Source organism: Canis lupus, chromosome 17, assembly GCF_048164855.1.
Source record: "Canis lupus baileyi chromosome 17, mCanLup2.hap1, whole genome shotgun sequence".
NCBI lineage: Eukaryota > Metazoa > Chordata > Mammalia > Carnivora > Canidae > Canis > Canis lupus.
Genome location: NC_132854.1, coordinates 59,265,617 through 59,293,314, shown reverse-complemented (window position 1 = coordinate 59,293,314; position 27,698 = coordinate 59,265,617). Strand labels below are relative to the sequence as shown.

The 27,698-nt window shown below is 47.2% G+C and overlaps 1 protein-coding gene across 2 annotated transcripts in view; it reads left to right on the top strand.

The window, feature by feature from the left end:
- Positions 1 to 24,410: 24,410 nt before the first annotated feature.
- Positions 24,411 to 27,698, top strand: part of RCBTB1 (RCC1 and BTB domain containing protein 1) — a 48,085-nt gene continuing 44,797 nt past the window's right edge. The window contains exon 1 of one of the 2 annotated variants that reach the window (XM_072783186.1): positions 24,411 to 24,527. The gene's annotated coding sequence lies outside the window, so the exon portion shown is untranslated. The remainder of the gene's footprint in view (positions 24,528 to 27,698) is intronic. The other variant, XM_072783187.1, reaches the window with a different exon arrangement.

Sequence of the window (27,698 nt, the reverse complement as noted above, 5' to 3'; positions counted from 1 at the left end):
ACGTGCGCCTCCGCCCTGGGGCCCCGGGACGCCACCGGCCCATGACGGCCGCCGAGCCTGGGGGGAGGCAGGTGTGCGGGTCAGCCTGGGGCACGGGGTGCGGGGGGACTCAGAGAAGGGGGGCCTCGGCTGCGCGCGCAGGGAGGGCCTGAAAGGGCAAGGCCTGACCGCGAGCTGACCTAGCTCGGGAGGGGGCACAGAGGCCGTGGGGCCCCCTGGAGGACGCCCAACGGGGTCACCTTCCTTGGGGAGGTTTTTTGTTGTTGTTGTTGTTGTTGTTAAGATTTTATGTATTTATTCATGAGACCTAGGCCGAGGGAGGAGCAGGCGCCGTGCAGGGAGCCCGACGCGGAACTCGAACCCGGGACCCGGTGGTCACGCCCTGGGCGCTCCACCGCGGAGCCCCCGCGCCCCGTCCTTGGGTAGTTAAAGCCAAGAGGCAGAAGGCGGCTCCGGTGGGATGGTCAGATGGAGCCCGGGGCCGTGGAAAGGGCCAGAAGCCGCCCTCTGATCCCGCCCGGACTGCAAAAGCTTTGCCTCCTGCAAAAGTCTGGGTCCTCCAGGGGGAGCCCCAGCCCCGCGCCGCGCCCCCTGCGGGCCGCTACCTCCGAGGCGGGGCTCCTCCTGCGGGTCGGGGCGCAGGTGCTGCAGCCCGCGGAGGCCGAGGCCGAGGCCGAGCGAGCCCGGGAGCGACGGCGGGAGGGAGGCCTGCGGCTGCGCGGCTTCCGCTTCCCTGCCCGGGAGTGCGGGTGGAGGGTGGGGGGTGGGGGTGAGGGGTGGACTCCCCGGGCAGTGCTCCCCGCAGCCGCCGGGGGACCCCAGCGCCTGGGCTCCTGCCCCGCCGAGCCTCCCCGCCCCCCCCAGCAGCTCAGGACGCACCGAGAGCCCCTGGTTCGCTTGGAGCCTACGTGATTTCAGAAACGGCCCAAGTATGATTAAAACATCCTTTAAAAAAAAAAGTAACTATGTTGAAGGTAAACGGTAAATATTCCATAGTTGTAGGGGCACCTGGGGGGCTCAGCGGTGGAACACCTGCCTTGGGCCCAGGGTGTGACCCCGGGCTCCCTGCAGGGAGCCTGCTTCTCCCTCTGCCTGTGTCTCTGCATCTCTCTCTTTCTCTGTGTCTCTCATGGATAAAGAAGTAAAATCTTTAAGAAATTAATACAAATTAAAATTACATAGTTGTGTCAATGCGGCGGAACTCTGGGCATTTGGACTCTGCTTAATTTTTTCAGCAGTGTCATCACGTTTTTCCCAGCAAACCAGGACATGTCCGGAAAACACAATTTTTTTTTAAAGATTTTATTTATTTATTTATTTATTTTTTAATTTATTTTTTTATTGGTGTTCAATTTACTAACATACAGAATAACACCCAGTGATTCATGAAAGAGAGAGACAGAGAGAGGCAGAGACACCGGCAGAGGGAGAGGCAGGCTCCACGCAGGGAGCCCCATGCGGGACTTGGTCCCAGGTCTCCAGGATCGCGCTCTGGGGCTAAGGCAGGCGCTAAAGCTCTGAGCCACCCGGGGATTCCCCAGAAAACATGATTTTTAAAAAATGACGAGGGTCAATCAGAAGCCCCCAAGTCTGTAGCTTTCTAACTGGCGCCCGCACTTGGGGCAATTTGGCTCTTGTAAAACCAGGTCACGTCTCGGGAGGTGCCTTCTGCTTTCCCAGGCGGTGTTTCATGAACACGCCAGGGACCCAGGGGTGCCTTAGGGCTCTCCTATTTTGCAAATAGAGAAGCAGGCTCAGAGTAAATAATTTGCTCAGGATCTTGCTGGGAGTTAGTCATCCCGTCCTCTTTTACCGGGTCTGCTCCTCACGGGGAAAGTGCTTTGTGAAGAGCAAACATCCTGTTGTAACCTTCAGTTGCTTTTGTCAGGCCAGGGTGTCCTAACAGGAGGAAGCAGTGAGGGAAGGCCAGAGTGTGTCCTGTACACCGCTGTGTGCTGGTGGTGCTGACAGTGCGGTTGCTTAGTTCTTCGTGTGTACCTGTGCTGGTGGCTGTAGTGGCTCTGGAGCCCGGGCGAGTGGCAACTCCGGCCAGGATGGGGTGGATTTCCAACAGCAGGACGGAAAATGGCTAAGAGGGAATGTCAGGGGTTGGGGGAGGGCGGGTTCTGGATCGACTCACCTAACAGGATTCTTGCTGAAGGCAGGCCAGATGGCCAGACCCACCTGGCGGAGGTGGGGGTGTCAAGGAACCCAATCAGACACTGTGATTAGATACTAAGGGTAGGGGATTCCGGTTAACAAGCAGCAGGATCCTTGCCAAAGGGAGATTTTGTGCACATGAGCCTAGAAGGATCGGGAGCCTGACTGCAGTTAAGCCTTAAGGAGCCGCCTGGAGGAGGCCTGTCTGCGACGTGGTGCTGGGCGATCAGATCAAGCCCAGACTCAGCCCTGTGCAGCCGATGAGCCCATGGGGATCCCCCCAAGGGGACTGGGATGAGGGGCAGGGGATGAGGACACAGCGGCCCAGGATAAGGGGTGTCTGGGGCCTGCGAGCCAGGGAGCAGGGCTGCCTTCACTCTGATCCAGCTCCGGTGTGAGGAGGAAGGACAGATGTTCCCCTGTGGGGGGAGGACAGAGAACAACGCTGAAGGAGGAGAAGGGAGGCAGTCAAGGTGCCCTGAGGTTCAGCACCACGAGCATCTTACAAGCACAGCGGGGTTTATATTGAGCAGCTTCTGGAGCAAAGCTCTGGACAGGCTATCACATGATTTTTAAATTATTTATTTATTTGTTTTAAAAGATTTTATTCATTTCCTTGAGAGAGAGAGAGAGAGAAAGGGGGGGAGCCGAGGGAGGGGCTGGGGGAGAGGGAGCAGCAGACTCCTCCCAGCCCTGGGAGCCCAGCCGAGGCGAGGCGGGGGCTCGATCCCAGGACCCCAGGGTCATGACCCGAGCTGAAGGCAGTCGCTTAACAGACCGAGCCGGCCAGACGCCCCATCATATGATTTTTTAAAAACCTTTTCAAAATGCATCTGTGTTCCATATGGATGAGAGAGTGCACATCATCCTTGAGTGTGAGGACCTGGACGGCGTCTGTCAGCATTAGATGGGGTATCGCAGGCTTGCGTGCAAACTGTCTGTATTTTGCATTATAGATGGCATTTAGAATTATTATCACTTTTAGTGGCTTGTGAGTGTTTTACATTCACAGCACAGCTCATCCTCCAGAACTTTTCTTCTCTTTTTTTTTTTTTTTTTTTTTTATATTTTATTTATTTATTCATGATAGTCACAGAGAGAGAGAGAGAGAGGCAGAGACACAGGCAGAGGGAGAAGCAGGCTCCATGCACCGGGAGCCCGACGTGGGATTCGATCCCGGGTCTCCAGGATCGCGCCCTGGGCCAAAGGCAGGCGCCAAACCGCTGCGCCACCCAGGGATCCCCCAGAACTTTTCTTCTATTTCTAGTTTCCATTTCATTGGAACTCTTGGTTTGGTTTGGTTTGGCTTTTTTTTTTTTTTTAATCTCCACCTCCTAATACAGCCGAATGAGGAACCGGGGAGGGGAATTTCCTTGCCCGCTTCTCTTTCCTCGTCTCCCCCCAAACAGAAATCGTATCTTTTTCTTTCTGTCTCAAAAGCAAAACCAAACAACACAACACGGAAACGGAGCTGGCAGTGGGCGAGCTGCTTTCGGATCTGAAGGACCTTGGCCCTGCACCGGGCGGCTCCGAGCAGTGCTCTGACGGTATTTGCAGGATGTTTTCTGACCCCAAGGGGAACAGCAACAGCGGCAGCGGGGTCTCCCAAAATTGTGTGTGTGCCGGGCTGCCAGCGTCTGGAAGCGGCCGAGCTTCTGCTAGCTCCCCTCCAAGGTTGTTTCCATGTGCAAAGTGGGTCCCCGGCAGCAGCCGCGGTTCCTGAGCTGGAAAGCGTATTTTTAGTTGGCAGGGGAAAAAAAAAAAAAAGAACTTGATTAGGAAGGAGGTTGGAAGGTCACTTAGCTAGAAACTCAAATCGGCTCTTGAGGCTTTTTTATGTTTCCCAGCTGAGCTGCTGTCACTCTGGACAGCAACCAGCAAAGTGCTTTGATTCTCTTCTTTTTATAAACAAAATTACATACGTAATGATGAATATATTGGTTTTCATTGAGTGGCAAAAGATGCAAATGCCTACAGGATGAAATTCTTGAGTTCACTCTTTTTATTTTTTTCCTTTTTTTTGAGAAGGAGATTGAAAGAGAGAGAGAGAGAGACAAGAGAGGCAGAGAGAGAATCCCAAGCAGGCTCCACACCCAGCGTGGAGCCCAACGTGGGGCTTCATGTCACAACCCTGAGATCATGACCTGAGCTGGAATCAAGAGTCTGATGCTTAACCAACTGAGCCACCCAGACACTTTTTTTAAAGCTTTCATTTATTGATTTTAGACAGAGAGAGTGGGAGCAAGCAGGGGGAAGGGCAGAGGGAGAGGGAGAGAGAGGATCCCAAGCAGACTCTGCGCTGAGCACAGAGTCCAAGACAGGGCTGCATCCCACAACCCTGAGGTCACCACGGGAGCTCAAGACATTTATTTATTTTTATTTTTTAAAGGATTTTATTTATTTATTCATGATAGAGAGAGAGAGAGAGGCAGAGACACAGGCAGAGGGAGATGCAGGCTCCATGCAGGGAGCCTGATGTGGGACTCAATCCCGGGACTCCAGGATCACACCCTGGGCCAAAGGCAGGTGCTAAACCACTGAGCCACCCAGGGATTCCCAGCTCAAGACATTTAATGGACTGGGCCACCCAAGTGCCCCGAGTTCACCCTTTCGATCACTACTCCCCTCCTCTGAGGTAATCAAGATTAGTAGTTTGATGCACATCTCTGTAGTGATCTTTCTGTACATTTAGGAGCACACACACGTATTTTACTGTTTATTTTTTGTTCGGGTCTTTTAAATGTAATTGTGGTGTCCGTAGCTTACTTATTACATGAAACATCTATGAGATCTTTCCATGTATTAAATAATCTTAGCTGTGCTTATCATTTTGTTACTATTTTTACAAGGATTGTATTAAATAATGAGAAGGCCACAAGGAAATACAAGAAGTCTAATGCTAAAATATTCGTAGACGAAATCATACGATTCTGAGATCTGCTTATAAATAATCTAGCGATGGAGAAGTAGCCACTTGGATATAGTATAAGAAGATTGACTGTGAGTTGATAGTTGTTGAAGCCGGGTAGGGAGTGTGTGTTATATCAGTCTCTCCATTTTGCATACCTTTGAAATTTTCTGTAATAAAATATGGAAAGCATATGTAAGAGGCATAAACTATTCTGGTTTACCTAACGTCTGGTTCCACCACAGGTCAGGGCCACCTAGGACCTGTCACGCTCCACATTTTTTCCATGAGAAGTCAAAAGGTGCCCTCTCCGGACTCTGCCCTGACCCTAGCCAGTGTAGGGTGTTCCCGCTTTGCCCTTCCCACACTTGCTATGTGTATAAATGGACATCACTCAATCACACTCACACACATACACACGAAAGGGATTATCTCATTAGGTTGAGTTTAGAGACATAGCTGTCATCCACAGGGCCCCTATCTGTCCCCTACACAAGGTCTACAATTGTGTAGTTACTCCTCTCAACAGCTTTGAGAGGTTGTTTTTTTTTTTTTTTTTTTTTTGTCTGCTTTTATAAATACGGACCTGAAGCTAAAAAAAAAAAAAAAAGATTGAGTAACTTGTCCCAGCCTAGTTTTTTTTTCCTTTTTTATCCTCAATTTTATATCATGTTGTCAACTATCTGTGTATCGATATTTGTAAAAAGTGATCAATACAAACACGGAGAAGCAAGCACAGACCTTTCCGAGCAGGAACCCTGGCATTATGAGATGAACGTAAACTGATCCGGGTGTCTGGGTCACAGTCCGGATTCGGCTTCCCTGGGACCTCATTCCCACACGATCAAGGCCTGCCACATACAGGCAAAATTTGAGCCCGACAAAGAGAAAATAATGACTGCAGGTAGTTTGGTGGTAACAGACTGCATCGTGTCTGCCTGCCAGGCCACAATACGTCCACTGGCTAGTGGTTCTCTGACCGCGTGCGCACCGACCTGGAGGGTCCCTCCACCTGTGTCGCATGTGTCGCATGTTGGATCCTCTGTTGTTATGGCCCAGATTCCCCCCTTTCTTGGTTCTTTTGGGTGTTTTGGTGGAACACACCTTTAGTAGCCTCTCAGATGCGTAGGAAGTAAGGTTTAGACCTTGAAAATGCCTTTTTTTGTTTGTTTCTTTAACTCTAATGGTTTGTCTGGATATGAGATTCTAGGATGGAAATCATTTTCTTTTGGGACGCAGAAGGCATTCCTTCATTGCGTTGTGGCTTCCACTGCTGCTCTTGAGCATCTAAAACCAGACTGACTCTTGAGTCATCGTTTGTGATTTTTTTTTTTCCTCTCTGGAAGTTTAACGTTTTCACTTTGTTCCAAGATTTTGGAAATTTCCACTAAATTGTCATGTTGGGAAAGTTTGTTTGTTTTTAATTTTTTTCCCTTTTTCTTACTTTTTTCCCCCTCTCCTTTTTATTTTGTTATGATTTTTAATTTTGGGAGGGGGGTTGTATGTGAGAGATGTTAAAAAGGTTTGTACATCAAAATACTTGCTATGACTCTATTTTCATCCATTTTGCTGGACACTCAGTGGGCCCTTCCCTTTGCCTCTTACTGCTAGAAGTAAGTTACTTTCAATGTTAGGACACCTTGAATTTTCCCCTCCATTTTTTATATTCCTTCTTTTTGGGATTCCTATTATTTGGTGGCTGAATTTTGATGGATTCTTTTAACTATAAAAAAGTTGAAGTCACACTGAGGCACCCAATGCCTCTGGGTGACCAACGTGAAATTAAGGTAGTGATAAACCCTGGAAAGATATCTGGAAAACCTCCAAATTTTTGGAAATTAAATAACCTATTTCTAAATAGCCCAAAAGTCAAAGAAGACATTGCAATGGAAATTAGAAAATATTTTGAGCCCAATAAAAATGAAAATACAATATTCAAAACTCATGAGTTACAGGAAAGCCACTGGTAAATATATATACTTCAATGAACATATTGTAAAAGAAGAAAGGGGCACCTGGGTGGCTCAGTTGGTTAAGCATCTGCCTTTGGCTCAGGTAATGAATCTGGAGTCCCAGGAGGAAGCCCTGCATTTGTAGTTGTACTGTTGTCATTGTTGGGCTCCCTACTTGGTGGGGAATCTGTTCCTCCCTCTGCCTCTGCCCCCCACCCAATGATCTCTCTCTGGCTCACTCTCTCCTCTCAAATAAGTAAAATATTTTAAAAAAAAGAAAGAAAGATCAATTATCTAAATGAGAGGAAAAAAGAAAAGCAAATTAAATACAAAATAAATAAAATAATCAAAATTAGAATGAAAATCAATTAAGCAGAAAAAGTAAAAAAAAATGGGCACAGTCAAAAGTTGATTCTTTGAAAATATTAATAAAATCAACAAACTACTGATAAGGCTGATTAAGAAGCAAAGAAAGAAAACCATAAAGAATAAAAAAGGGACATTATTATCAATTATAGACCAAAAAAAAACTGTCAGGGAAGATATTATGGGCAGTCGTACGCCAAGAAGACCATTAGCTTAGATGAACTGAATGAATACTATTTATTGAAAAAGCTGTCCTTTTTTCTTGGCTAACTTGCAATAGCACCTTTTGGGGGGCACCTGGGTGGCTCAGGCAGGTAAGCATCAGACTCTTGATTTCCGGCCGGGTTCATGTCTTGGGGTTGGGAGACGGAGCCCCATGTCAGGCTCCACGCTGAGTGTGAAAACTGCTTGGGATTCTCTCCTTCGCTCTCTCTCTGCCTCTCCGCCTCCCTTCCCTCACTCTAAAAAGAAAGCAAGAAAGAAAGGAAGAAAGAGAAAAGAAAAGAAAAAGAAAGATCAGCTTTATTGTACACAAATTCACATACTGACCCGTATGGGTGGGTCGGGATGCTTTTACCTGCTGTACCACCTTCCATCGCTCTCTTTGCTCCAAGAGCAAGTATTGTGGTAAAGCAGTGGGACCTTGCATCAACTTCTCCGACCCGGTCTCAAAGGGCCACCCACCTCTGCTGCATTTTCTTGGTTACCACAAATTTTAAGCCCACATAGATTCCAGGGGAGGATACGTAGCTTCTGTCCCTCAATGGGAGGGGTACCAAAGAATTTGTGGCCATTAAAAAAAAAATCCACACCATCTTTAGTGGTAATGCTTCTAATTTTTTTTTTTAATTTTATTTATCCATTCATGAGACGCACACACAGAGAGGCAGAGACACAGGCGGAGGGAGAAACAGGCCTCATGCGGGGAGCCCGATGCGGGACTGGATCCTGGGACCCCAGGATCGCGCCCTGGGCCAAAGGCAGGCGCTAAACCGCTGAGCCACCCAGGGATCCCCGTACTATTTAGATTCTAAACCTTAGATGTTAAATCTTTGGACAATTTTACAACATAAGAGGGGGCAGTACTCTTGATGAACTGTAATTTGACTGATAGTATTTGGTAACGCCCAGCACAAACCACAAACAGATTCACAGAGAAAAGAGTGGTTTGTTTTTCACAACGTCAACATTTTCTTTTTTTTTTTTTTAATTTTTATTTATTTATGATAGTCACAGAGAGAGAGAGAGGCAGAGACACAGGCAGAGGGAGAAGCAGGCTCCATGCACCGGGAGCCCGACGTGGGATTCGATCCCAGATCTCCAGGATCATGCCCTGGGCCAAAGGCAGGCGCCAAACCGCTGCGCCACCCAGGGATCCCCTCAACATTTTCTTATAGAAACTGTACATTTATTTTTCACACCAAGAGCATGACTAGGGAAGGTAGACAGTGGTGAGCTAAACAACACATTTAATTTCACTAATGCTTCAAGTCCCACTATAGAATCCTGCTGAGCTGGATTAAATCACACCACATGGTGACCTGCTTAAGCAAAGTAAGCGGTCTTGTTTCCTTTTTTTTTTTTTTTTTTTTTAAATTTTTTTTTTAATTTTTATTTATTTATGATAGTCACACACAGATAGAGAGAGAGGCAGAGACACAGGCAGAGGGAGAAGCAGGCTCCATGCACCGGGAGCCCGACGTGGGACTCGATCCCGGGTCTCCAGGATCGCGCCCTGGGCCAAAGGCAGGCGCCAAACCGCTGCGCCACCCAGGGATCCCCCCTTTTTTTTTTTTTTTAAGATTTTATTTATTTATTTATGAGAGACGCAGAGACACAGGCAGAGGGAGAAGCAGGCTCCATGCAGGGAGCCCGATGTGGGACTCGATCCCGGGTCTCCAGGATGGGCCCTGGGCTGAAGGCAGGTGCCAAACCGCTGAGCCACCCGGCTGCCCTAGTGGTCTTGTTTCCTAAACCCACATCTATCACTTCATTGATAAGGAAGGGATGATCTGGAGCATTTAGGCCAAAGAGAAAAATGGACAAAACCAGAATATACGCCCCAATCTCAAAGCTGATTTGGGCCATCCGTAGGAGAACTTCTTAGAAGGGGGAGTGGTACGGCCTTCCCTGCACCAGTTTTACTTGGCTATACAGGTAGTGATAAGAAGGAGATCAGTAGGGGTGCCTGGGTGGCTCGGTCAGTTAAGTGGCGACCTTCAGTTCAAGTCATGATCCCAGGGTCCTGGAATCGAGACCTGCCTGAGGCTCCCTGCTCTGTGGGGAGTCTGCTTCTCCTCTCCTCTGCCTGCAGCTCCCCCTACTTGTGCACGCTCTCTCTCTCTGTCAAATAAAATCCTTAAAAAAAAAAAAAAAAAAAAAAAGATCAGTGGCTGCTCTAGACGGAAGGCAGAGAACTCCCCTCAAGAATAGATATTTACACAATATAGGATTATGTGTATACCTTTGGCCTCTATAAGATAGGGCCCAAGTGGTGTTCTTGGTCTTGGTACTACCAACGCTTGGGAAAGATGTGGAGGCTGGGGGAGGTAAAGAGGTGGGGAGAAATCTGCAGTGTAAAGGAACTCGGATTTCCATCGGCACCCCCTTTTTTCCCTAGAGAGATACTGACACAGTCACAGGAGTAAATTAGTGTTTCCACCTCCACTAGCTTATTAGATGGGAATGATACATGTACACACCAACGTGGGAGCTTATCCTCATGAAACTTCCATCCAAAAAAGGGGAAAAGAAAAAGGATGCTGAGGGATTTTTAATCTACTCTCAAACATTAAAAAAAAAGAACTCCCCCCCCCCAAAAAAAATAAGACCTTCTTCCTTTTCATTGCTTTTCCCAGTTATATATGAAATTGGTATTTCAGAGTTTGCAGTGGAAGGAAAACAAAGAAATTATAAGGACCAAAGAGAAGGAGAGACATTTAGAAACCGCATCAGGAGACGACCTAGTCCCAGTCATTAGTCACAATGGGTGGAAGAAGCAGAAATACCAGATTTCCGTCTAGCTGCCTGCTGTATCTATTGCTTTTTAAACGACATCAGCTGTTATTCCTGTTTTGCTAAATACAGGGAAGGGCCGGGAAATACCTGCCTGGCAAGTGATGTTAAGCTTATGTGCTGTTAAAACTCTAGGAAACGTTGAACCCTGTATAGATTCTCAGTCCCCTTCTTCATATGCCTGTTTTGTTCCTATTGGAACAGCCCTTCGGCACCTATTGCACAATTGGGAAATCTGCCCTCCCATCTGGCTCACTGATTCACATCCGAGCGGACTGAGAGAAATCCTACTAAATGGGAGTGTGTTTCTGACTTGTGAAAGCCCTGAAGTAATCCTCTTGTGAATGTGCCTGGGCCACATTTTAGAAGTGGGTCCCCCTTGCTCCCTCCGTAACAGCTTTGGAAATAGTGCAAGAATCTTAGAATTGGATGAAGGAATGTATCTTGACATATAGAAACAAAAAACAACCTTTGTAATTGAATTTGGTGTGAATTTCTTACTAGAGAACATCAAATCTAGTTGGCTAGTAACTAAACTAGAAGCCAAGTGAAGGGAGTCAGGGACAGCTGCCGGACTCTAGGTGGGGCCCCACACCACACGGTGGCGGGCTTACTCTGCTGAGCTCCGGCCTCGGGCCCTAAAGAACCAAAAATAGAAAGGGGCGTGGGGTGGAGGCACCGACTTACCAAGCAACAAATCTTAGCACTTGGATTGAACTACCTTAAGCCACATATTTAGGAGTTAACTTAGAAAGGATGACGTTTGGGGCAGCCCGGGTGGCTCAGCAGTTTAGCACCTGCCTTCTGCCCAGGGCGTGATCCTAGAGACCCAGGATAGAGCCCCACGTCGGGCTCCCGCATGGAGCCTGCTTCTCCCTCTGCCTGTGTCTCTGCCTCTGTGTGTCTCTCAGGAATAAATAAATAAAATCTTTAAAAAAAAATTAGAAAGGATGACGTTTGTCAAGATTATATGTTTATATAAAAGTGTTTGCATTGGATGTGCCCGGGCAGCAATGATGGGACTTAGGTGCAGTAGGACACTCTCCCCCTCAGTCTCAGTCTCCATCTCGGTCTCTTTGCTACATTAATGGCTTTGGAGGACTTGGGGTTCTAAAATTGTCACACACACACACACACACACACACACCCCTTATAACTAAAAGGAAGCCAGGATATTTTCTTTAGGAGCAAGAATTTCAATGACATGGCCGTTCACTTGCTAAGGAATCCGGTTTTGAGTGTGATTTCTGCCACTTGCTGCCCGCGGGACATTAGATCAGCTACTCGGCCGACAGCAGTTTCAGCTTTTTCGTCTGCAGCGTGTCACACGTCACAGTGTTGCAGTGTCACAGTGCCTCCCTCAGGGGGACGTGGGGATGGAAGGGCACAGTGGGGCAGGGCCCGGCCCTCTGTTCACTGCCCCTCCTGTCCTCCTCCCAGGCAGCAGCCAAGCCCCGTGTCCCCTCTTCCCGGGCACTTGGCGGTGGCCCCAGCTGAACTGGGGCGATGCCCGGCCCGGGAGAAGAGGGTGCAAGGCCCGGGGGAGGCTGGGTTCACGGGACCCCCCAGCGCGGCCCCCCCGTCCTTGCCGCCGCCTGGGTTCTCGGGGAGGCCACTTGGTTAAGATGCTGGAACCACAGGTGGTAGGGGCCGCCGCCCCCACAGTGCTCCTCAGGGACACGCCGGCCTCATGGGGGCCTTCCTCCTGGAAGATCCGTGAGCAGGAGAGAAACTTCTGTTTAGTGAAGACACTGGGATCCCGGGGCTCGTCTATTAGGTCAGCTTAGGGTTCACTGAGATGCATGTGGAGCACCTAGGCCACCGGCCACCTCCTAAACGTTAGATGACATTAATGTCACGACTCTCGACATAAACGTGTGGCTGTGGCGTGTGGCTGGTTTGCAGGGTTGAGCGTCTGACTCTTGGCCTTGGCTCGGGTCGTGAGGAGCCCCGCAGAGTCTGCTTGTCCCTCTCCCCCTGCTCCTCTCTTTCTCTTAAATAATTAAATGAAATCTTTCTAGAAATAAATAAGTATAAATCAGCTTAAAACTCTGAACTTCAGGGGATCCCTGGGTGGCGCAGCGGTTTAGCGCCTGCCTTTGGCCCAGGGTGTGATCCTGAGGACCCGGGATCGAGTCCCACGTCGGGCTCCCGGTGCATGGAGCCTGCTTCTCCCTCTGCCTATGTCTCTGCCTCTCTCTCTCTCTGTGTGACTATCATAAATAAATAAAAATTAAAAAAAAAAAACTCTGAACTTCAAACACTGTAATAGTAGGAAGATTCCTTCTGCAGTCTATGAGATCTGGCTTTTTTTGTTTGTTTGTTTTTAAGCCAGAGAAAGTCTAGGAAATAAGTTGTGGGTGGAAGTGGTAAAAATCTGCGCTCTTCGTGTATGCAATTTGCAGGAAGTCATGATCAATATTTTTGTATTTATCTTTACTACTTTTTTGAAAAAATGAACAGAATATGAAAGAAAGAAAATCAAGTTGGTACCCATCTTTAAAATCATATTTAAAATTTTTCTTCCTTGTGATGACATTAGTGTCATCACTGAGATTCAGTGATTTCTCTCTGTTTCACACAATGCCTACCCTTTTTTCATAAAAACATTGTCTTTCTTGGCTCTGACACTTTTGGATGTTTAGTGTTTTTACTTTTAATTTATTTTTAAAATATTTTATTTATTTATTCATGAGAGACACAGAGAGAGGCAGAGACACAGGCAGAGGGAGAAGCAGGCTCCATGCAGGGAGCCTGATGTGGGACTCGATCCTGGGACCCCAGGATCATGCCCTGGGCTGAAGGCAGGTGCTAAGCCGCTGAGCCACCCAGGGACCCCTATTTTTTTATTTTTTAGATTTTATTTTTAAGTCATCTCTATACCCAACATGGGCTTGAACTCACAACCACAGATCAAGAGTCTCAGGCTCCACCAGCTGAGCCCATCAGGTGCCCTGTTGTTTTATTAATACCTCTTCTCAGGTTTCTCTAATCAAATTCTACCTCATTTAAAGCCCAGATCAAAGTTCATGCATTCAGTCAAAGCCTTCTAGGACGTCCTGGTTGGAAGGGATCCCACCTGTACTGAACTGTCAGATTTTTTTAAAAAGATGTATTTATTTATTTGAGAGAGAGAGAATGAGTGCAGGCACGGGGTGGGGGAGGAGCAGAGGGAGAGAGAGAGAATCTCAAGCAGATTCCCTGCTGAGCTAGGAGCCCAACGCTGGGGTCAATCTCACGACCCTGAGATCATGATTTGAGCCAAAATCAAGAGTCCACTGTTTAACCAACTGAGCCACCCGGGCACCCCTGAACTGTAACATTTACACAATCCAAGGCTCTTGCCATTTGCTTTCTTTTGGGCTAGAGTTTGTTTTCGGGTGGGTTTATATAACTCGCTTCCCACTCATCAGATTGCAAGCTATTTGATGGGTCGGACTGTGCATTTTTGATTTTATGTTGCCCACAGAAAATAGAGCCTGTACTGTTATTGATGATCGACTCATTGGTCTGAAAGCCCCAAGTTTATGAGATTTCCCACAACATTTTAATATCTTTCATAGAGATTTATAAAAATAAAGAACAATGGCTCCCATAAAGTTTTCTTCACAGATAAAAAATAATTTATAATTGGGGGACAAGAGTGGGAGAGGTAGTATTTTATGGTCAGTGGTTTGGGTTAGAGGAAATTTACAAAAGAATAAGTGAGTGCCTTGTTTTCCATATTGAAATAAGGGCAATTTTATATGTGTTACCAGTTAAACTTTTTTTTATTGTTCTTCATCCTGTTTTTTTTTTTTTTTTTTTTTTTTTAAAGTAGGCTCCATGCCCAGCATGGAGCCCAACATGGAACTTGAACTGATGACCCTGAGATCAAGACCTAAGCTGAGATCGAGAGCCAGATGTTTATCCAACTGAGCCACCCAGGTGACCCCCTATTTACTTTTTAAATTTCTGTTTTGCATATTTGCTTAAGATGTTTACCTTAAAAATATTAAAAGTTATAGCTGAAAATGTTTCGTGTTGTATATTCAACATCACAAGCACTGTAGAATGTTTGATCTCTGAATCTTGCCTTTCATCTTCAATTTGATGCTAATTTCATCCTGTGTTTATCCTTTAAAAATTGGTAATTTTCTATAATCAGAGTTTACTTAGTTTTGTTGATGTTCTATTAATTTCTTTGCTCATCGTTGATTCTTGCCTTCTGATCTGTTCTTCCAAGTTTATTTTTCTAACTTCTGGGTCTGTGAGTGGGAAATTCTATTAGTCTTGGTTTGAAAATGTCTTTGTCCTCGCCTTTGAATGCTAGTTTCACTGGATAGAGAATTCTAGATTAACAGATATTTTCCCCTACCTTTTTGAAAATATTATCTTCCTGCATCTACTGCTTGTGACAAGAAGCCAGCTTTGTCTATGTATCACTCTTTATAGGTAGTGTGACTTTCAGGCTCATCCTTTTTTTTTTTAAATTTTTATTTATTTATGATAGTCACACACACAGAGAGAGAGAGGCAGAGACACAGGCAGAGGGAGAAGCAGGCTCCATGCACCGGGAGCCCGACGTGGGATTCGATCCCGGGTCTCCAGGATTGAGCCCTGGGCCAAAGGCAGGCGCCAAATCGCTGCGCCACCCAGGGATCCCTTTCAGGCTCATCCTAAACATTCAAAGAACCCAGGGCAAAATTACAAATGGAGGCCCACATACAATACATCTAAAAAAATTTTAACTTTCAAAACAAGCTAACAACTTGTTAAGTAAAATATGTTCTATCCTCCTACCTTGAGAAATACAGCCTTTTAAGGGCTTGGATGATCAAGCCTTGAATTTAGGCCTCCTGGAATCCTTAGGGGGTGGCAGAGAGAGATCACCACCCTGGCCCATGCCTCGCAGCTCATCCTCCTTGTTTCCCAATCCTGGCTCCATCCCACACTGCAAGGGACTTCACACACAGGCTTGTGGACACTCCACTTCCAAGCCCTCCAAACAGCCTCTCCCCGGACACCCCACGGCCCTAAGGGTGTGCAGTTTGTTCTTGGGTTGGACATTGGCAAGAGGCCTACAAAGGTCCTGAAAGTGGGTTGGAGCTGTCTGGGCAGGGGATTCTAGGGTCTTGGGCACCTGGAGCATGATTTGATGGAAAGGGCAAACTTTGGGTCATGTTTCTTATAATAACCTTCTTAATGGTTTTCTCCTAAACCTGTTCTCTACACTGTATCAGAGAATTTTTTTAAAAATGTAAATCACAGCCTTTTACCCTCTCCTAAAAAATCCTTTATTTTTCAAAAAAGATTTTATTTATTTAATTTGAGAGAGAGAGAGAGAGAACACAGAGGGAGACGTCGATTCAGACTCCTCACTGAGCAGAAAGCCTGACGTGGGACTCGATCTCAAGACCCTGAGATCATGACCTGAGCCAACAGCAGGCGCTTAGCTGACTGAGCCACCCTGGTGCCCCTAAAAAGTCTGTTAAGGGCCTCCTATTGCATTCGAAATAAAACCCTTTAAAGGCTACAATGCTCTAAGTAATATTTTGACATGCCAAGCCTGTTGGGAAGAGCTTCCTTCCAAGAACCTTTCTTTTTGAAACATACTCTCCTACTTGCTCCTCGCATGGCTGACTGCAGTCCCTTGTGTAGTTCCTGGCTTCAAGGCCACCTGTTCTCCAAGCACAACTTCCCTGTTATTTGCTCTCATTGCATCATGTTTGTTTCCTTCAGAGTACAAATAACAAATGTATTCATTCCCCTATTTGTCTTCTCCTCCACACTGTCATCTACTCAAGATGAGCCTGTTGATTCTGGGATGGAGATTAGCACATAGGAAAGCTATCGGGGGATGCTCTAATCAACCCCTGTTGAACAAAAGAAAGCAGGATGGGGCATAAATCAGGGTGTGGACGCTGGGTGCCCTGAAAGGGGCCTGGCTTTGGGTGAAGCAATTCTCTTTAGCACTTCCTAAGAGGGCTGACCGCTCTGGTCTGGACAGGGCAGTAGGGCACCCAACCAGCCCGTGCCTTGTGTGGATGTGCTTTCCTCATGTGAGTTCTGGAAGCACCTTCTTGGAGAACTCTGGCGGGCCCGTTCCCTGGGCGAAACCTATAAAAGGAAAGTTAGTAAGGTGAGCTCCTGCTGTTGTAGCTGGCATTAGGCTGCAACCAATACTCATCCTCTCTCTTCTGCGGCCCGTTCTTGCTTCTCTTCACTGGTGATTAGCACCTCTGAAGGTTTAGGTGACTTACCTAGTGGAGTGATGGAGTCTTAAAACTGATGAGTTCCTTTTCCTGTTTACCAGGTCCTTCTCAGACTGTGCCTGTTGCCCTTGTCCATTTGCCATCAAAATTGCACAAGTACTAAAAGATATCCTAGTTGATTACCCAGAGGCTAAGCATATGCCTCCCAGTCTCCACTATGCAATAGTAGCTCTACTGCCTCTTGATAGGAAGAGTCAGTTACCCCCATGAGGATCTTTTTTCTTGCCTGCTGTTCCTTGGCATGAAGGGCCCCACATGCTGGGGGTGGTGGTATAGCTTGAAGTTCATTGAAGACTTGCTGTGTTCCCTCATAGAAATGTTTCCCTTTTGGGAACTAAGACCTTTATTTTATTTTTTAAAGATCTCATTTGTTCATTCATTCATTCGAGACACAGAGAGAGAGAGAGAGACATAGGCAGAGGGAGAAGCAGGGTCCCAACGGGGAGCCTGATGTGGGACTGGATCCCAGGACTCCGGGATCATGCCCTGAGCCAAAGGTAGATGCTCAACCACTGAGCCACCCAGGCATCCTGGGAACTAAGACCTTTAAACCTGTGGTTACATTTGTAAGGATGAAAAGAACAAACTCCCCAAGTGGGTCACTTGGATTGATTGCACATAGGGACACTCCCGGTTCCACACCTTCGATCCCACTCCCAGGTATTCTCCTGTGGGGGATGCAGCATCATACAATGGTGATTGATTCAGAGCATGCCTGCATCCTGGAGGGTAGCACTTTATCCTCATGGGGTATCATCTCCAAGCTGGTACATCAGCCAAGATTTCTGGGTGGTATGCTGTGTGATGGGTTCAAAGCGATTCCATGGTCATATTCCCACTGCCACATCTCCCCTGCTTTGTGATGGGTTCCTTGGTCGGATGCAATATGTGGGATTCCATAATGGTGGATCAAATACAATATGAGCCCTTGGACAGTCATGTTGGCTGAGGCTCAGCAGGCAGGAAATGCCAACCCACAAAATATGAGAATGTTTATGTTGAAACAAATGACTGACTCATCCAGGGTGGAAGGAGTCCAGTATGGTCTCCTTTTTGCCAACAGGCTGTTTGGTATCTTCAAGGGATAGTGCAGTCTCGGCGATGGTTCCTGTTCCTGGCAGGTTGATCATTTGGCCATGGGAGTAGTTAGACTGACCTTGGTGAGTAGGAGATCATGCTGCTGGGCCCACATATAGCTTTCCTCCGTTACCATGCCTTCTCTGTTCATGACTCCATTGTGCCAGTACTGGGGTGGCTGATGGAAAAGCTGGCAGGTGCCAACTGGCCGGGTCATTCTACTTGGGTGTTTAATGCCTCTTTAATGATAGATGCTCTTAGAATCTGTGGAGGAAAGGGATGGGAAGGATTGGGCAGAAAGGGAAAATGGGCTTCAGTACGGTAGCAAGCCGGGCCCATCCAACCCTGTGGGAAGTTCTGAAGCTGAGATGATTCTTTAGAGTTGTCCTGTATTGAGGTCAAAGAGTCTGGTCTTAATAATCCTACATTGACCAATCATTTCTTGCAAGCTGCTCCTAGAAGGGGCATGACCTTGAGTGAGGCAGCCTTTTTTAGTGGAGAAATGACTGAGAAGGTCTGTCAGTGCACAGCCGATAGGAGTCTTCAGTCTTAAAGGAGAGATAGGCTGGTAGAGCAGAACCTCCACAAAAGAGGCCCCATTACTATTTTTTCCACCGGTATATACTCAAGCTTAATATAGTATTTAGCACACAGTAGGCACTCAAAAGATCTTCTTGAATAAATAAACTACTGAAATGTCCTGCTTTCTTCAGTTTGGAGTATGAAGGTCACATCTCACCCTACCTTCCTGCATTTTACTACGAGAATTTAAAAATTTAAAGGAGGGTACAAAAACCACTTCCCAAATTTTACATTTTGTCATATTTGTTCTCTCTTTTCATGGATAAGTATATATACTGTATTAGTTTCATTTTCTGTTTGTTTGCTGAGCCATTTGCAGACCTTGTGACACTCTGTCCTTAAATACTCAGGTAGGCATCTCCTAACAATAACGACATTCCCAATATTACTGTGATCATACTGAAAAAATAACAGAAACATTTAAAAAAATCACCTCATATCTAATCAGCCCATATTAAATTTCTGATTCTCCACAAAATATTTTTATAAATTTTTGTTTTTATTTTTTAAAGATTTATTTATTTATTCATGAGACACACACAGAGAGAAGCAGAGACACAGGCAGAGGGAGAAGCAGGCTCCATGCAGGGAGCTCGATGTGGGACTCGATCCCAGGACCCCAGGATCATGCCCTGAGCTGAAGGCAGACGCTCAACTGCTGAGCCATCCGGGCATTCCATAAATAAATTTTAAAAATAAATTAAAAAAATTATTTTCCAATTCTCCATTACCACTTCTCTCAATCTTGCCCCTCCCTGTATTTATGCTGTTTATTTATCCCAAATATAAGAGCAGAAATGGTCCCCAAAGTAGTTGGATGGATACTAATTGAGGTTGTAAAACTTATTGTGACTGATCATGTTTACCTATTCAGTTAAGCTAATTGAAAATCAAGAAGTGCCTGGTTAAGTGTCCAACTCTGGATTTTGGCTCAGGTCATGGTCTCGAGGGTCATGAGATCGAGCCCCATGTCAGGCTCCCAACTCAGCAGGGGGTCTGCTTGGGATTCTCTCTCTCCCCTTCCCTCTGCTCCTCCCTGCTGCACTCTCCCTCTCTCTTTCTCAAATAAATAAATAAATCTTAAAAAAAAAGAATTTCTTTCTAGGTCGATTCTATATTTTATTACATTTATAAAATCCTAAGACACGCCATCTTCAATTCTCAAAAATAATTAAGTTGTTTTTGCAGCTGTCAGATAGATGTCTGCGTATTACAACTGTATTACAAAAACAGGTAAGCAATCTTATATAGTGACCTAAGTGTTCCCTATTTAGCTGTTACAAGAGTTGGTGGCCTCTGGCCTTTTTTTTTTTTTTTTAATTTATTGAGAGAGTGAGAAGGAGCACATGAGCAGGTGGGACAGGGAAACAGAGAATCGCAAGCAGAGTCCTGATTGAGAATATTTCCTGATGTGGCGCTTGATTCCCTAATCCTGAGATCATGAGCTGAACCAAGAGGTGGGACATTGAACCGACTAAGCCACCTAGGTGCTCCATGCTCTGGCTTATTTCTTTCAGTCTTGACCAACCACAAGAAAAGGTGGAGACAATCTGGGTGCTCCTTGCTGTTTTTCTTCTCTCAGAAGAACTAATGTTCAAGTCTTTGAAGAGGTAACTGAAATCTCTTTTAATTTTGCTTACGCAGTATCAAGAACCTTCCAGTGGCCCATGAAGAACAAGTGTCTGCCTAAGGGAGATTCAGAAGATATTCTTGGCAAAGACACTGTGTAAGAGGCGTGCTCCATTAAGTGTTAGTTGGTCCAGCTGAAGGAAGCACACGGAATTGGCTGACGCACACTGGGCCAAATTGAAACTCACAGAGAGCGCAGTAGAGGAAAAGGGAGCAAACAAAAGATGATAACCTGATTTTCCATTTACTGAGAGATTACTTCAAAATGAAATTCTGAAGCCCCTGAGAATGATTAGAATTGTTCTCCTATGGGGCACCCTGATGGCCCAGTGGTTGAGCATCTGCCTCTGGCTCAGGCTGTGACCCCGGGGTCCTGGGATTGAGTCCCACATCAGGCTTCCCACAGGGAGCCTGCTTCCCCCTCTGCCCATGTCTCTGCCTCTGTGTCTCTCGTGAATAAATAAATAAAATCTTAAAAAAAAAAATGTTCTCCAATGTCCCACTCAACCTTAAAGCTTACATTAACTGTATTTCATTGGGTTCTTTTTTTTTTCTTTTTTAAAGATTTTATTTATTTATTCAAGAGAGAGCATGAGCAGGGGCAGAGGGAGCCTGATGATGATGACAACGGGCTGGATCCCAGGACCCTGGATCATGACCTGAGCTGAAGGCAGACGCTTAACCGACTGAGCCCCCCAGGTGCCTCTCGTTAGGTTCTTGACAGATACTTTTTGCCGCTTACTCATGTATTACCATGAACATTAAGAGGGGTCCTCCCTACTCGCTGGAGGTAAAACCCAGTTTCTTTCTTAAAGTACTACTTGTAAATTTATTTTGCCCAGTAGAAAAATCTAGAGTGCTCTGACATAATCCTGTTTGGAACAAGTAATTTTGCTGTTTTTAGATAACAATTATAGAGAGCTTCTGAGGCTGGGATAAAAAAAGTTTAAAAAAATCACCTAGTACTAGTCCACAAGGCAATCATAGGTGAAGAGCCTATGATTTGTTTGATGGAGAGTTAATCCAATACATTACACTAATACTAATGAATATGTTCGTCTTCCAAGCACATCAATGTTAACCTAATTAGGTTTCCTTTGTCCCAGAGGTAAATGAGGTCACCAAGACCAGCTACATAGGGTTACTCACTTTTCCTAAATAAATTATACTGTTTCATGCCTTCCTACTTTTGAACATTACGGCTCTTTTTTTTCTGGAAGGTCTTTCTCTCCCTTCCATCTAACTACTAATTGTCCTCCAAATTCATTTTCCCAGAAAGTTTTTTTTCCCCCTGACCTTCTAATAGTGGTCCTTCCTTTGTGTTCACCTGGCATCCCATATCATACGTTTTTCACCGTGTACTAGAATAATGAAACAAACTACGTATTCCTGGAGATCAGCAACCAGGTCTCATCCAACGTTTTATCCTCAAAGATGTTCCAAATATGGCATCTGGCACATGATACAATGAGTGCTCAGGCAATATTTGAGGAGTCAAACCCTAAACCTCAATTTCTTTTTCAAACAAATATGTTTTACAGAAGCTCTTTTGATTACATTGTAGCCTAAAGAAACAGATTTCAGGGTTGGTTTGTTTTTGGGACAAAGTAGGCTCAAAGAATTTTTAGTAAATTCACCGAACTGCTACAACCTTGGTCAAGCCACTTCATTCAGTGGATATTGAGGGTCTACCACTTGGACCTTCATTCAGTGGACATTGTATTAAGCCCAGAGGTCCTGTTTCTTTTTTTTTTTTTTAATTTTTATTTATGATAGTCACACACAGAGAGAGAGAGAGGCAGAGACACAGGCAGAGGGAGAAGCAGGCTCCATGCACCGGGAGCCCGACGTGGGATTCGATCCCGGGTCTCCAGGATCGTGCCCTGGGCCAAAGGCAGGCGCCAAACCGCTGCGCCACCCAGGGATCCCGAGGTCCTGTTTCAAATATTTCTTTTTTCTTTATTTTTTAAAGGATTTTATTTATTTATTCATGAGAGACACACAGAGAAAGAGAGGCAGAGACACAGGCAGAGGGAGAAGCAGACTCCCTGCAGGGAGCCCCACTCGGAACTCAATTCTGGGACCCTGGGGTCACACCCTGAGCCAAAGGCAGGTGCCAAACTGCTGAACCACTTGGGGATCCCCTGTTTCAAAGATTTCTTAACCTAGGGACCAAGATAGCGACAGGCAGTTTACCTCTCACAGAAAATGCACCGAATGTGTCTAGGGGGTGTGAGATTTATGTACCAGAATATGCAGTTGCCAGGAAATTGGGAAGAAGTTACAGCAGACGCTGTCTGAATGAATTTCAGTTGTTGAAGCTGTTGAATCAGGGAGGGGGAGGATGCAGAGAGAGAAAACAAGAGTAGGTGAGATTTGATCTGGATTTTGAAAGAAGGAAGTAGGAGAGTGATGTGTACCTTGGGGTGTTGCTGAATCCTGCAGCAGTGAGAGCAGCGAAAGAGAACTGTTGGCAGTAGGAGAAAAAAGACCTCCCTATGGGCAGCTCCAGGGTGCTCAGCGGTTTTAGTGCTGCCTTCAGCCCAAGGCCTGATCCTGCCAGGATCGAGTCCCACATGGGGCTCCCTGCATGGAGCCTGCCTCTCCCTCTGCTTCTGTCTCTCTCTGTGTCTCTCATGAATAAATAAATAAAATCTTGAAAAAAAAAAAAAAGAGACCTCCCTATGGGACTGGGCTCCCTTGCACTAGTGCAGTAAGATTTCTGGATAAAATCTGTTTTGATGCCCTAAGTACTTCTGACTCCGGTTTCCTTTAAGTGGGGAGAGGGTGGGGATTCAGGGCATTTCCGGCAAACGCCGAAGAATGCACGAAGGCAAAAGACACTAAAGCAAGTAGGGAAAAAGTAATCCAAAGAAAGTGGAGCAGTCCAGGAAAATCGGAATTCTCTGGAGCCAGAGCCTCGGGTACAGCTGCAGTGCCAGGAGGTGTGGAGGAGCGGCCTTCCTCCAGGAGACCATCTGAGTTTTGGGGATACTGATCTTTTTTGGTTTTGTTTTTCTGTTTATTTGTGGGAGCTCACGTGGGAACGGCCCGTTGGAACAATACTGCTTAGAAAATTCTGCCAAGTGGGCTGCTGGGGTTGGTGAAGGATCTCAAGATGGCGGGGCGAAAACTTGCTCTAAAAACCACTGACTGGGTAGCTTTTGGGGAGATCATACCCTGAAACCAGAAGGCCATTGCCAACTCCCTGAAATCCTGGAATGAGACGCTAACCTCCAGGTTGGCTACTCTTCCTGAGAAACCACTTGCTATGGACTGGGCTTACTACAAGGCCAATGTGGCAAAGGCCGGCTTGGTAGATGACTTTGAGAAGTTTAATGCCCTGAAGTTTCCTGTGCCAGAGGATAAATACACTGTCCAGGTGGATGCTGGGGAAAAAGAAGATGTGAGGGATCCCTGGGTGGCGCAGCGGTTTGGCACCTGCCTTTGGCCCAGGGCGTGATCCTGGAGACCCGGGATCGAATCCCACGTCAGGCTCCCGGTGCATGGAGCCTGCTTCTCCCTCTGCCTGTGTCTCTGCCTCTCTCTCTCTGTGACTATCATAAATAAATTAAAAAAAAAATTAAAAAAAAAAGAAGATGTGAAAAGCTGTGCTGAGTTTTTGTCCCTCTCAAAGGCCAGGATTGAAGAATATGAAAAAGAGCTGGAGAAGACGAAGAACATAAATCCATTTGATCTGATGATCACATGACCATTGAGGACCTGAATGAAGTCTTCCCAGAAACCAAATTAGACAAGAAGAAGTATCCCTATGGGCCTCACAAGCCAATTGAAAATTTATAAACTTGAGTTGAGGAGAAAGCCCTGCCCCTCATATTATAAACGTTGGACATTAAAAATAATGATACGGTAAAAAAAAAAAAAAAAAAAGGAAAAAAAAAAAAGAAAATTCTGCCGAGGGGATCCCCGGGGTGGGGGCTCAGCGGTTGAGCACCTGCCTGGGGCCCAGGGCGTGACCCCGGGGGTCCCGCGTCGGGCTCCCCGCAGGGAGCCTGCTTCTGCGCCTCTGTCTCTCTCTAACATGAATGAAAAATAAAAGCTTTAAAAAGAAAAAAAAAAAGTTCCGCCGAGGAGTTAGGACTTTAGCCTCCGTCCCACGGAGCGACCGGGGTTCCCAGGGCGCCCTGCGATCCTTTGTAGAGACGGTCGCGGTCTCCAGAGCTCCTGCGGCCTCAGGTCACTCACCTGCAGGAAGAAGGGGAGGGTCCGTCGCGGTGAGGCCCCCACCCCCCGCCAGGGCGCCTCCGGGGGCAGCGCGTGCGCAGTGAGTGCCCCGAGGGCGCCCCGGGCCGCCGAGCGCCAAGCCCGCGCGGGAGCGCGCCGACCGCCACCGAGCTCACCGCCACTCTCCCCCGCGGGGCCCCGCCCCCGCCTCGTGCGCCCGCCCCCCCCGCGGCCCCAGCGAGCCCCGCCCCCCGCGCGGCGTCGGCGTCACGTGAGGCGGCCCGGCCACGTGACCGCGGCCCCGCCCCCTCCGCGCCTCCCGAGCGCCGGGCGGCTGCAGGCGGGCGACTCCCGGGGCCGGGCCAGTGCGGACGGCGCGACGCGGCGGCTGGCGTCCAGGTAGTCGGGGGTGGGGGGCGAGCTCGCGGGGGCCGCCCTTCCTCGTGCGCGTCCTCCCCCGCTCCGTGGGGCTGCGGGCTCGGCCCCCGGCTCCCTCCGCGGCCCGGCGGGAGGAGTCTGCGCCGCCGCGGGAGCCGCGGGAGCCGGGGACGAGGGCGGGGGCAGCGCGGGCAAAGTTTCCCCGGCTCCGTCTGGACGCGGCTGCGGGCGCTGCGGGCCCCGAGGAGACCCCCCCCCCCCGGCAGTGCGGCGCCCGGGGGGCGCACCGAGGAGCCCTGGGCCTGCGGCCGGCGCCCCGCCCCCGGCTCCCCTCCGGGTGCCCTCGACGGCCCCCGGGACGCGGCGGCCTCTGACCCGCCCCGGGGTCGTCTCTGCAGAAGCTGGGCACTGCCGAGCGCCCGAGCGGCAGCACACTGGTGCCTAGAAGCAGGTTCTGGCTTATTGGACGTTGGCCCGTCTTTTATTTTGTATTTTATTATTATTATTATTATTATTATTATTATTATTATTATTATTATTATTATTATTTGGCGCGCGGAGGCGGGAAGGGGGCGGGATTCTAGCTCTTGGAGGCAAAAACGGAGTTTTCCGAGGCTGCCGTGCTTCGTGGGGCGGTGACATCAGGCCCCCAGGGCACAGCGTGCTGGAGGGAACGCAGGGGGAGCCGACCCCAGGGCACTTTACAGTGTGCCCGGGACTTAAGAAAGTGTCCATTTGGAGTGAGCACTGGGTGCGTTTCACCTTTGTTTTGTGTGTGTGTGTGTGGTTTTCTTTTTTTAAGATTGGTTTATTGATTCATGAGACACAGGCAGAGGGAGAAGCAGGCTCCACGCAGGGAGCCCGATGCTGGACTCGATCCCGGGACCTCGAGGTCACGCCCTGGGTCAGAGGCAGGTGCTCAACCCTTGAGTCCCGCCCCTCCTCATGCAGGACTCGATTTGGGGACCCGAGGTCAAGCCCTGGGTCGGAGGCAGGTGCTCAACCCTCGAGCCCCCACCATGCGGGACTCTATCCTGAGTCCCCGAGGTCACGCCCTGGGTCAGAGGCAGGTGCTCAACCCTTGAGTCCCGCCCCTCCCCATGCGGGACTCGATTTGGGGACCCGAGGTCACGCCCTGGGTCAGAGGCGGGTGCTCAACCCTCGAGCCCCCCTTCCCCCATGCGGGACTCTATCCCGAGACCCCGATGTCACGCCCTGGGTCAGAGGCAGGTGCTCAACCCTTGAGGTCGTCCCGTCGTCCCCCCTTCCCGTCCCTCGCCTCCCGTCCCGCATTTCACCTCTTTGAAACGCTTTCAGGGTTGAGTAGGTAACTATGTCCGTTCTATTAATACAGCAGTTAATCTGTGGGTTGGGTATCTTTTAATCCATCGTGCGAATACCAGTCTATTTATTAAGTACTTCTAAGACAGGTCCTATTTCTTCTTCCCTCTAGAAGAAGAGGAAGGATATTAATCATTGAAGAGATTTGCTCTGCACTGATTTTTATGTCCGCGACTCAGATGATCAAATCCTGGGAACTTTAGAAAGCAGAGAGCCATAAAAAAAGCTATCAAAGTTTGCAGCTCAAAAGAATTCTTTTGAATTTTTGAAAATAAAGAGTGCCTGTACGTTTTAGCAAAAGCTTGGCTTTATCTTAAGAATCAGCAGCTCAAACTAGGGAGTCTGAGACCGCGTCCTCCTATATCTAAAAGTCAGTGTGGCCAGGATGAAACTGAAAGGAGATCAAAGACCATTCTTATTATTCATTTTTTTTTCTGTGTGTACTGCATTAAACCGTCATGCATCATAGACAAGATTTGGGTGCTCAAGGAGACTAGAGTCCAACTAGGGCATTAGGACACATTTTAAAGATATTCTGTGGTTTAAAAAAAAAAAACAGTCTAAAGATGTTACATATTGTGTACATGTTGAAGGATGCACAGGAGGAATATGGTGAATGTTGCTTGAGTTCAACCAGCATAGACTTCGTGGAGGAGATCAGCTAAGTGACTATCTAAATCAGTTATGTATTTGACCCACAATTTGGACTTAATTCTTTAAAATTCCAAGTACATTAAGTCCACGTTCTAGATTTCCTTTTTTTTTTAATTTTTTGATTTTGCAAGGAAACAAAATTTAGAAACTAGAGAAGCATAAAGAAGAATGTACATCACCTGTAATTATAGTATCTAAAGATAACAACAGTTAATGTTTTGGGGGCACACATCCTTTTTACTATACAAATTTACTGGGTTGCTGTGGTCAGACAGTGAGATTCTGGGTTATGAGGGATACTGTGATACCCAAATCTAGTTCATACCGGAGTGTAGGACAGGCAAGAGCAAGGGTTTGAATATTGAAGAATTTAATTTAGCCAGGTCTATTTGATTGTGAGTTTAGGTAAAGAGTTTGAATAGTAAGAGTTGAAATAGCTGGGGATGCCTCTTTTTTTTTTTTTTTCTTAGTGTTAGATTTTAACAAATGAGATCATACGAACACCTCATAAATTGTGTGACCTTTCAGGAGATCATGAATTTCACTTGGTTAAGACTATACTCAGGCTATTCTCGAAAGATGACGCCTATCCTTCCCACAACCCTAGAAAAGAAGATTCTGTGGCTTTCTTGAGATTAGCATTCGACAGGGGCAAAAGAGGAGTATGTTTGCCGAGATGTTCTTTTCAACGCGTAAGAAAAGGTTTTCTATCCCCCTTCTAGTGCTTCAGTCATGAACTCGAAGAGTAGAGTGGAAACATCTAGTAATATTGTTGACAGCTGTGGTAAAGTGTCACCCATGATCACTGCCAGCAGTATCTCCCATCCCTATGCTTGACTGCTGCACCTCCCATTAAGATATGGGGTCTGTGTCTACTCCCATGGAATCTAGGAGAAGGAGAGGCCACCTGCAGTGGCCCAGATGTGTGAGTGAGGCCTCATGAGTAACCTCAACTGAGTTACTCAAAACAGAATTGAGGGCAGCCTGGGTGGCTCAGCGGTTTAGTGCCGCCTTTGGTGCAGGGTGTGATCCTGGAGTCCCCAGATCGAGTCCCACGTCAGGCTCTGTGCATCCAACCTGCTTCTCCCTCTGCTTGTGTCTCTGCCTTTCATTCTCTCTCTCTCTCTGTCTGTCTCTCATGAATAAAGAAATAAAATTAAAAAAAAAAAAAAGAAATAAAATTTTTTTAAAAAAACC